The sequence below is a fragment of the Hemitrygon akajei genome, unplaced genomic scaffold, assembly GCF_048418815.1.
Source record: "Hemitrygon akajei unplaced genomic scaffold, sHemAka1.3 Scf000069, whole genome shotgun sequence".
Lineage (NCBI taxonomy): Eukaryota > Metazoa > Chordata > Chondrichthyes > Myliobatiformes > Dasyatidae > Hemitrygon > Hemitrygon akajei.
The window spans coordinates 1,152,815-1,164,490 of record NW_027331955.1 but is presented as its reverse complement, the minus strand read 5'-3'; positions in this window follow the sequence as shown (position 1 = coordinate 1,164,490).

Genomic DNA, 11,676 nt, shown 5'->3' with positions numbered 1-11,676 from the left:
TATTAATGCTCTCAAGCAGGGTATTAAGCATGGTAATATGATTATCATTATGAGTATTCCGCCAAATATTAACAGGGCTATTCGCCACCAGCTTCCTCCCAGCAGACTATCCAGCCAACTCAGGTTCCCTAAGGATCTCCAAGTTTGTACTGGCACATGGGCCAACTTCCGAATTTTGTCGGATATTTTCAACACTGCCTTTCCATTATCATTTATCTTTAGGCAACAGTTTGTCAGATTGAACTTTCCACAGACCCCTCCCTCGGAGGCCAATAGGTAATCCAATGCTAATCGATTTTGGTATATGGCTGTTCTCATCTGGCTTTGCTGCTCAGCCAGCAATTCCAGAGCCAATGCGGTTTGGTTGGTGATCACCTCTACTACAGCTTGTAGGCGTATTATTCGATTTAACATATATACCGGGGTTCGGTAACCCCATGACCCATCCTGGGCCCAAGTTGCTGGTCCGTAATATTCAATGATGCGTGCTGGAGGCCACTCGTCGCCCCATTCTCCCACCTTTATCTCCCGCTTCTCCCTTCTCAGTGAGTCAAATAACTTGATTCCCAATTCCCTATCTTCATCCTGGGGTAGGAGGAAGAACTCTGGCCTTCTAAGGCCTAAGAAACAAACTCCTCCCCATCCTTTCGGCAATTTGGTGTATGCCTGATTCCCACAAATCCAGAACAGACCTTCTGGGACAAATCCTCCTTTCCTTGCTTTCCGCCAGGCTTTCCAAACACTGGGAATTCCTTCGTACGGGTTATGCCCACTGCAATTCCAGATTCCCGAATTGTTTCCCATAGCCGTACAATTGTCCTTTGCCCCTTTAGTTATGTACCAAGTCGGCTCCTCGGGCCACCAAGTGGCATTATTTTTTTTTTTTAGCCAACTTTATACTCTGACATGGGCTTTCTCCTACTTTCACCTTCCCTTTTCTTTCTACACATACTTGTCCTTCCGGATAGTTTGTTAACTTCCATTCTTGCGTCCTCCCAGTCCTTTTCTTATCCCAATCATGAGCCAATAGCTCCCACACACTCAAACTCTCACCTATCCATGGCCATTGCTCGCTCATGTGGGGTCCCCCACAAACCCAACAGTCACTTACATTTAAACTTGTAGCTATTCGAGTTGCTAAGTCTATAAACAGGTTTTCCTTCATTTCCGGTCTTGTTTTTCCATAGGTTCCCCATTCTTCTCTGACTCCACCAAACTCTGCCCTTCCTTTTTCTTTCCTTTCACATATCCATTCTGTCTCAGGGCATGTACTTTCTCGTACACTCCAACTTCTCCCTTCTCCTTTTTCTTCTCTCACTGATCCACCGGGGTATCCCCTGTTCTTTCTCAGGGTATATTTTATTCCTCCCTCTTCACATTCCTCTTTTTCTTTTCCATAACATTGGTCATTTACATGTGAATGTGACACAAGGGCCCCGGGTCGTTCTTTTCCTTTCTCCAAAACTCGGTTCCTACACTTGTCACATTTCCCTTCTATTTTTCCCACATACAGAATTAAATATATTACAGTCAATAATGTAACAGTCCACATTGAGTTCATTTTTGTTGCCTTTTCAGTTTCACCACCAACGGTTCTTCACTGGGAACACAGGTCCACTCCGTGTGTCCCTCAGGCTTAACTGGTCCCTTTATTCTGGATGCGTGGGTCCACCCTTTCTCTTTTGTTCGTACGGCCGCCTCGGTGGTTAACAGGACCTGGAAAGGGCCTTCCCACTGTGGTTGTAACTTTTCCGGCTTCCAGGTCCGTACCAGAACCCAATCTCCAGGCACGATCTGATGTAAAGCAAAGTCGAGCGGCGGAGTCTGGGCCAAGAGACCCTTCTTCCGCAGTTCTGCAAAGGAACGAGATAGTGCCAGTAAATAGTTCCTTATAAAAATATCACCCCCTTGTAGCGTGGGGTACCCTTCTACCTTATTCCAATACGGGAGTCCAAACAGCATTTCATAGGGGGAGATTCCTATATCCTTCCTGGGTGCTGTTCGGATTCTTAACAGGGCGATGGGGAGACACTTAGTCCAAGGTAACTTGGTTTCTAGCATTAATTTGGTCAATTGCGCCTTTAAGGTACTGTTCATCCTTTCCACCCGTCCCGAACTCTGGGGATGCCACGGGGTATGGTATTTCCATTGGATACTCAATGCATCACAAATCAACTGGTGCGTCTTGGAGGCAAAGTGTGTCCCTCTGTCCGAGTCTATGGACCCCATGATCCCATATCTGGGGATTATGTTTTCTAGTAGTATTCGGGCTACTGTAGGCGCATCGGCCTTTGTGGTCGGGTATGCTTCCACCCAGTGGGTAAAATGATCCACTATTACTAACAGGTACTTCCATCTCTGCACTGAGGGTAGTTCGGTAAAGTCGATCTGGACTCTATGGAACGGTCTCATGGCCAGTGGCTGGCCACCTCTTGGAGTGGATCGCATCACTTTCTTGTTTATCCGCTGGCACGTCGGACATCCAGTTATCTCTTGCTGGGCCAGTGTGTATATTCCTTTGCATACATAGTCCCTCAGAATTGTGTCGCACATGGCCTGTACTCCCCAGTGGGTTTGATGGTGCAACTGTTGGAGGATGTTGCGGGTTACTTCCTTATTTAGTACCTGTCTCCCATCCGGGACCGTCCATTTACCATCAGTGTCTTTTCGGGCTCCTAGTTGGTTCATGCTATCAATCTCTATTTGGGTAAACATAGGTTGTTTAGTAAGTCCTTCCCTCACTGGTATCAAGGTCAGGAGTTGGATCGGGTCTTCAACGGCTGCTCGTTTGGCCTCCCCATCGGCTAGACGGTTCCCTACTGCTTCAGGTGTTGATCCTTTTTGGTGTCCGGGTACATGTACTACCGCAATCTCAGTTGGTAGGGCCAGGGCTTCCAATGTCATACTTATCATTTGCTCGTGTGCCAGTCCCTTTCCTCTGGCCGTTATCAGTCCTCTTTCTTTCCATATCTTCCCAAAGGTATGTACTATCCCATAGGCGTACTTAGAGTCAGTGTATATTGTTCCGATCCTCTTCTCCAATATCCTCAGAGCCCTCTGGAGTGCGTATAATTCGCATGACTGGGCCGACCAGTTTCCCGGTAATCTCCCGGACTCCACTATTCTTTCAGTCTCTCCGTCAATGATGGCATATCCGCTGTGCCGTACTCCATCAATACATCGTGAGGATCCATCTATATACAATTCCTGTCCTTCTCCCAGGGGAACTTCCTGTAAGTCCTCCCGGCTCTTTGTTTGCAAGTCCAGCAATTCAATACAGTCGTGTTCTGACTCCTTTTCTTCTAGTTCTCCATAGAGGAACTGGGCTGGGTTGCAACTGGAATCCTTTGCGAAGTTTAGGTCTTCTCCGGTCATCAGTATAGTTTCGTACTTTAGAATGCGGGAGTCAGTGAGCCACCGATGTGCCTTCTGGGCTAGTAGGGTGCTGACCGAGTGGGGAGAATGCACTGTGATCTTCCCTCCAAAGGTTAGTTTCCGGGCTTCCTCTACCAATACCGCTGTCGCTGCCACTGCTTGGATACAGGTGGGCCATCCACGCGATACCGGGTCTAACATTTTTGACAGGAAAGCCACGGGTTGCCGCTTTCCTCCTCTTAGTTGGGTGAGTACCCCTTGGGCCATTCCTTCGGCATTGTTGACGTACAGCTGGAATGGTTTTTCCAGGGCTGGCAAGACTAACACCGGAGCACGGATCAATTGCCCCTTGATATAGTTGAATTTTTGCTCCTCTTCCTTTGTCCATTTTACTGTTTGCTCATCTTGCCCGAGTTTATCATACAGAAATCTCACCAGGGGAGTATAATTCTCAATCCAGATTCGACAATACCCCACTAACCCCAGGAACTGTCGTATCTCCTTCTTGGTACGAGGTAGCGACATCCCTGTTATTCCAGCTATCCTTTCTGGGGTAATGCTTCGCTGTCCCTTACTGACCCGGTGTCCCAGATACCTTACTTCCTTTTCCACGAATTGTAACTTTTTCTTGGAGACCCGTAGCCCCTTTTTCCCTAGGAAGTTCAGTAATCTGATGGTATCTTCCTGCACCCCTTTCTGTGTTGGCCCGGATAGTAATAAATCATCCACATACTGTAGCAGTTGGTTCTCTGGAGCACATTGGAATTCCGCTAGTACTTGCTCCAAGACCTGCCCGAATAGGTTAGGTGACTCAGTGAATCCTTGCGGCAGGACCGTCCATCTGAGTTGTCTTTTCCGCCCTGTTGTAGGATTTTCCCATTCAAACGCAAACATGTCCCGACTGCTTTCTTCTAGCGGGCAACTCCAGAAAGCATCTTTTAGATCTATTACACTGAACCATTCATGGTCAGGGGAGATTTTACTCATCAGGGTGTACGGGTTGGGTACTACCGGGTATCGGGTCTGGACTACTGCATTTAGACCCCGCAGGTCTTGTACCATCCGATAAGTCCCGTCCGGCTTTCGCACCGGGAGGATGGGGGTATTATATGGCGACATACATTCTTCCAGCAGTCCATCTGCGATCAGCCCTTCAATTACCGGCTGCAGCCCTTTTCTTCCTTCCATCGCAATGGGATACTGCTTCCTCCTTACTGGGCGACCGTCCGGTAGCAAGGTGATCTGTAGAGGGCTGATGTTCAATCCTCCCCTATTTCCCTCTCTATACCACACCTCGGGCTCTATTTTCTGGTCGTCCTCTTCTTTTAATGCGAATAATTTTACTATTATTTCTCCATTGTTCGGCACTGTTCCAATGCCCAGTTGCACTTGCAGGTCCCTTCCTAATAGGTTAAATCCTGCGGAGGGCAGCAGGAGAAGGTCTTGCCTTGTTGCCCTATCTTCATATCCGACTTCCACATTGTCCACAATGGGCACTTGTATCGTTTTTCCTCCGATACCGGATACCTTCATTACTCTTGTTCCTGTTCGGGCGCCGGGAGGTATCTGGATTACACTGGATCTTTCAGCACCCGAATCTACCATAAAGGTTGTATCTGACCCTTGGGGACCTAATTTCAGATTTACCAGGGGTTCCTGTCGATAGTTTCTTCTCCCCAAGGGTAGGAACCCCCGACCCCCCTAGTCTTCGTCCTCCATCATGGCATATGACCTGACCTCTCGCCGATACTTAGGACATTCCCGTTTAAAATGTCCTTCCTCGTTACAGTGGAAGCATCTTAGAGTCCTTCGCGTTTTCCTTCCTGGTTCTTGGCCATTGCCTCGGTCTGACCACGTTCCCCTCTTTTCCCTGTTTTCTGTGGTTACTTGCTGTACTGTCTGAACCATTATCCTAGCGGTCTTTTTCTGTTTCTCCTCGTCTCTTCTTACAAACACCTTCTGTGCTTCTCGCAGTAATTCGCTCAAGGGTTTTGAATTCCAGTCCTCTAAAAAAGCAGAACACACAACTACTTATGGAAGAACGGACAGCATCCTCTGATGAGCCACGCAAAAATAAACAAAGTAAAGTGCATAAATCAAAACACGTTATTATATAATCATAATCCCACTTAGGGTCTCCGTTTCCGCTACCAGTTTCTTTTTAAAAATATTTAATTTTCTTTATCTCAGTAGGCCCCTGTAGTGCCACCTCCCTTGTATCCAACCACACACGCTACTTGTAAAATGAATCACATATTTACTATATCCACTTTCCAACCAGACCTCATCAGCAGAGGAAGTTGGCGGCATCAGCGGATCTCCACGGGATTCCTTTACTCGTTCAACCTTCTGGGGTTTCTTTCTCATTATCTTCTTTACCTTTACAGAGAAAACTCTCCCCGCATTTCTCTCATCAGCTTTACTATCATTACTCACCATCTTCCTTCAATCTACTTTCGTCTTTGTCTTTACAGCGAACTCTCTCCCCCGCATTCCTATTCAACTTTGCTCTTACTATTTTCCATCCTACTTGAATCTACTTACCTGCTCCTGCAAAGGAAGGTCAGTCAGTCTCAAGCACAAGCGTGAATGAAATTGCGTTCCGTTCGCCTCCTGAGGTCTGATTTATATCGCAACACGAGGAAATCTGCAGATGCTGGAAATTCAAGCAACACACACACAATGCTGGTGGAACGCAGCAGGTCAGGCAGCATCAATAGGAAGAAGCACATTCAATGTTTCGGGCCGAGACACATCGTCAGGTCTAACTGAAAGGAAAGATAATAAGAGATTTGAAAGTAGGAGGGGAGGGGGAAATGCGAAATAATAGGAGAAGACCGGAAGGGGTGGGGAGAAGCTGAAAGCTGGGAGGTGATTGGCAAAAGGGATACAGGAGGCCTCCTGTCCCATGATCCATTGCCTTCTCCTGCTCTGTATCCCTTTCTTCCCTTTTCTCGGAATGGAAATTATAAAAGACAGAAAGTATTTAGTTAAATCATGCCGGCATTCACATCAGAGACAAACATGTTGATGGTTGTGCTTGTAACCCACGGGACAGTGAATGTCAGCCTTATCAGCCCATTATATTCCTACATATAACTGAACGCCACAGTGTTTCAGCATCAAACTGTTCCTCAGGCGGATTCAAGAGCGGCTTTGTCCTCAGCACAATTAGTAAATAGTTTTTTTCATATACATTATGAAACATATGAGTTATTTTTACGCATCAACATATGCATACACACACGCACACACACACACACACACACACACACACACACACACACACACACACACACACACACACACACACACACACACACACACACACACACACACACACACGTAGATATTCCACAGATGTGGAGCAGATAGTTTATGAGATGGAGGGAACCGTGATCAGCTCTGTTTTTCGGTCTTGCAATTAGCATGGAGCATTGGGATTATGCTCAGAATCTCTCAAAGTTGCAGAAAATTTGAATTCAATTTGAATAGAATAAAATCCCTCCTCCCACTTTGCCTGAAAAGGTGGCTCCATAGCGACATGTGGTTGTACATTTCAATTGGTTCACACGGGATGTTCAGGTCGGTAAACCCACGGTCCGGCCTGTTCCAGACCAACAGCAACGTGATCACTTTCACTGCCGACTGATACAGACAAGCAATTGATTCGGTTCATTTACAACTGATATTTGTGATTGCTTGACTGTGTCAGCGATCCTGAACCACGTGATAGGAGAAATTTATGAAGGGATTAAACAATGGCTTTGGAGAGCGAGAAACGGAAATGCAACTGCAGGAGAACGAACAACTCCAGAAAATCTGGGTTTAATATGTTTCGTCTGTCTTCAATGCAGGATATGAGGTCAGATCTCCATTGCTAGTAATTATTGTTCTACATTCGTCAGGGTTTCTGTTCTGTCAGTTTTAATCTCGGAAAACATTCCAATGAAATGAGTTTTCATTTATTGGCATCACTCTGACACTCGGTAATTTCAAATACTACCCCTACGGATAAACTCAGAGAGTTGGTGCGGGTCTGCTTCACGACTGAAGAATCTTTTGTTCAAATTGTATAATATTAAATGAGTTTTCATCGCGTAATGACATTTAACCCAACTGGCTGATAACGCATGGCCATAGCCGATTGTGCCAGGCTCATTTTACCGGCTGATCACGCATGTAGAATTAGAAGAGGCGCAGGAAGAGACCTAGAATCTTCCAGAAGCTTCAGCATTTCAAAATTAGTTTCTTAAGCAATACAAAACGAGCCACGACTTTGTCAGGCAGAGTTCTCATATTATGAACCAGATACGGAAAATAATCAGCCTGAATTTTAAGTCATTAAACCCACCCTTTCTGCAACCTTCCCTTGGGAAACAAAGCGGCAGAACATGTGCAGGAACTTCCGGAATTTCTGGAATTTCCGGAATTTCATAACAACGTTTCAAAAGTGATTTACCAATTCCGGATTGCACAGTATATTTCCATAAATCCCGAATTAGACAAAGGGGCAATTTCAACGGTGGGGAATCGATCAATGCATAAAGTGATTCCACTGTTTGGAACGTTTTCCATAAAGTGTTTTTGAATAAAATTATTCGATAATTCTGAATCAACAGGTAAGATTTATTTTAAGTAAATTCTGAGTAGATAGAATTAAAGAATAAATAATTGAATATTATTTGTTGGATAATTTGTACTGCACATGCTTATTTTAATATAACGGCATTCAATGTCTTCCTGGGACAAGGACAGACGTCTGGATTTCCAGACGTATCGCGCTCTTTTGACAACAGCCTGATGTAGCGTGGGGCATGACGCACTTGAATGAAGTGAATGTGATTGGTTCAGAGGTTGGCATCGAGCTTTGGAGAATGCATGAAGAATTTCACGTTACAGAGAAGCACACAGGAATATCGAATTAAAGTGTTAACGAAAAATCGGTGAAGAAATTGGAGAGTGGTTCAGTATATATTCAGTCTAGCAGAAACATCAGATCGAAGGTCACCTGACTTTTGTCATTTTGGATTTACAGTTCAAACTCTTAAAACAAGGGTTGAAGAATTGAGAAACTGATGCAATGTGTCGTTGAATCATAATAAATTCCATAAGACCAAAGGCCATAGGAGCAGAATTAGGCCATTCTATCAATTGGACCCGCTCCGACACTCCATTATGACTCATTTATTATCCCTTTAAAGACTGTTTCCCTGCCTTCTCCTCATGTCTCTAATCTAGCAAACTCCTCCTTAAATATAAGTAATATCTTGGACTGCACAGCCAAAGAATTCTACAGATTTACTGCCCTCTGGCTGAAGAAATTTTTCCCCATCTGTGTTCTAATTGGATGTCCTTCAATTCTGAGATGTTGATCTCTGGTCCTAGACTCACCCACTGTAGGAAACGCCCTTTCAAAATCCTCTGCATCGAGAACTTTCAATGTCCGATAGTTTGCCAAGAGATCTCCCTTCTTACTGCTAAACTCCAGTGCCTACAGACACAACGTTATCAATCCGCAGTAATTGTTTTCAATCCAGCTGCTTGCAACACAAGACACGTCAAGCAGGGTCACAGTTCAATACAATTACAACGCGGAAAAAGACAATGAAACCTCGGAATGCATAAACCGGGTGGATAGTTCAGAAACCGGCAGAACAGCTGCTGTCAGTCAAGGGAGGAATTGAATTGAATTGACTTTATTTACAACATCCTTTACATATATCAGGAGTAAAATACTTACGTCTCCGTCTAAATGTGCAATGTGAAATCATAGTAATTTATAATAAATAGAACAGTCAATGTAACATAGAATTACACTCAAATCTCCGTGAGTTAATCATTCTGGTGGCCTGGTGGAAGAAGCTGTTCCGGAGCCTGTTGGCCCGGGCTTTTATGCTGCCGGATGGTAGCAGCCGGAACAGTTTGTGATTGGGGTGCCTCTGGTCCCCAGTGATCCTTTGGACGCTTTTTTACACCTCTCTTTGTAAATGTCCTGAATCATGGAAAGTTCACAACTACAGATGTGCCGGGCTGTCCGCACCACTCTCTGCAGGTTCCTGCGAGTAAGGGAGGTACAGTTCGCATACCAGTTAGTGACGCAGCCAGTCAGGATGCTTTCAATTTTGCCCCTTTAGAAATTTCTTAGGATTTAGGAACCCATACCAAATTGCCTCAACCATCGGAGCTAAAATAAGCGCCGTTGTGCCTTTTTCACAACACACCTGGTGTGCACAGACCACTGAACCCCAAATCCAATAATGTCAACAGGGATTATCCCGCCTCCATTTCTCCTGTAATCCTCAACCAGCTTCTTTGCTTTTGCAACATTGAGGGTGAGCTAGTTTCCTTGCAACCACTCTGTCAGAGAGATGACTTCTTCCCTGTAGGCCACCTTGTTATTGTTAAAGTCCAATCAATTTAGTGTCCTCGGAAATTTAATTAGCTGATTAGATCTGTGGGTAGCGAAACAGTCATGGGTATACCGGGAGTAAAGGAGGGGGCTTAGTACACAGTCCTAAGGGCTCATGTGTTGAGAGTCAGAGGGGTGGAGATGATGGAGCCCACTCTTGTGAATTCTGAAGTTATACATTTTAACATTATTGAAAGTATAAAACGTAAATTCTTTTAACTTGTTTCTTGTTTTCCTCATGTTCGACATATGTGCGGTTGGGAGACTGTAGGTCTGACACGGTGGTCAGCAGCACAGGGGCGCCTATAGATGTTCTATAGGTCAGTTGTGGAGAGCGCCCTCTTCTTTGTGGTGGCGTGTTGGGGAGGAAGCATTAAGAAGAGGGACGCCTCACGTCTTAATAAGCTGGTAAGGAAGGCGGGCTCTGTCGTGGGCAAAGTACTGGAGAGTTTAACTTCGGTAGCTGAGCGAAGGGCGCTGAGTAGGCTACGGTCAATTATGGATAACTCTGAACATCCTCTACATAGCACCATCCAGAGACAGAGAAGCAGTTTCAGCGACAGGTTACTATCGATGCAATGCTCCTCAGACAGGATGAAGAGGTCAATACTCCCCAATGCCATTAGGCTTTACAATTCTACCGCCAGGACTTAAGAACTTTTTAAAAGCTATTATTAATGCTTTTTGAGATAGTGATTTAGATGCATATCATATTTTTTACTGAGTTAATTATTGTATGTAATTAGTTTTGCTACAACAGGTGTATGGGACATTGGAAAAAAAGTTGAATTTCCCCATGGGGATGAATAAAGTATCTATCTATCTATCTATCTATCTATCTATCTATCTATCTATCTATCTATCTATCTATCTATCTATCTATCTATCTATCTATCTATCTATCTATCTATCTATCTATCTATCATTACTGTAAACGGCCGTGCTGCAAACCTGCTATAACAAGGTTAACTTATATTTACTGTATGAAAATACTCTCAGGCCAATAGGAAATGTGTCCCGATATGTTGTCAGATTAGAGACAAGTTGGGCCGATGAAGAACTACATCTCATCCGGACTGTAGGATTCGATGTTTGCTGAAACTGGAAAGCTTCAGCCGGACAGAGAAAGGGCAATTATTCTCCCAGCAACATACTGGTATAGGAAGTTTAAATAAAGGGAAAACTCCGAACAAGAAGGAAAGAGAATGGACGTCGGGATTGGCAGACATGGGCAGGTCACTAGGATGGTTTAGAAAATGAACACTTCGTCAGTGGATCTGTGTGTTTTCAATGCCGGATATCAGGGTGATATAACATGCAAGGTAAAATACATTTTACAGAACGGAAATTACCAAGCAATCCAATCTACAATAGAAAAATATTTTTTTTCTTCTGAAATAAAGGTATAGCTGCTGGGAACAGTAACTTTTTCAGGCAGTTCAATTCACTAATATACTTGCAGAGCAGGTATTTTATTTCGAAATTTGTAAATTATTTGATGCTATGATCTGAGTGGTACAGACCTAAAATATTTCAAAACTAAAGTAGCTGGCGAGAGCAGAAGAGCTTTCAGTTGTTCTCTAAATTTGGTCTGGGTTACTCCGTAGATAAATGTATTTGTGCAGCTGCTGAAATTCTGGATCGCAGAACCCCAAATCTGTGCCTCAAAAAGCCGAATAGACATTTCCAGGTCTGTGTAGAGGCATCGCATGAGAATGAAGACCAGAGTGGTTGTCGCCCAACAGAGAAGGAAACTCGCCGACAGGCTGAAGAGCAGAATGATGGATTGTCTCCGACTCTCCATCTCCGGATCTCGCTGTTTCCCGCAATTTCCCCGTCCCTTCAGCCCCCTGCGGACTCTGCTCGCCGCCAGTATCTGTCTGACGGTC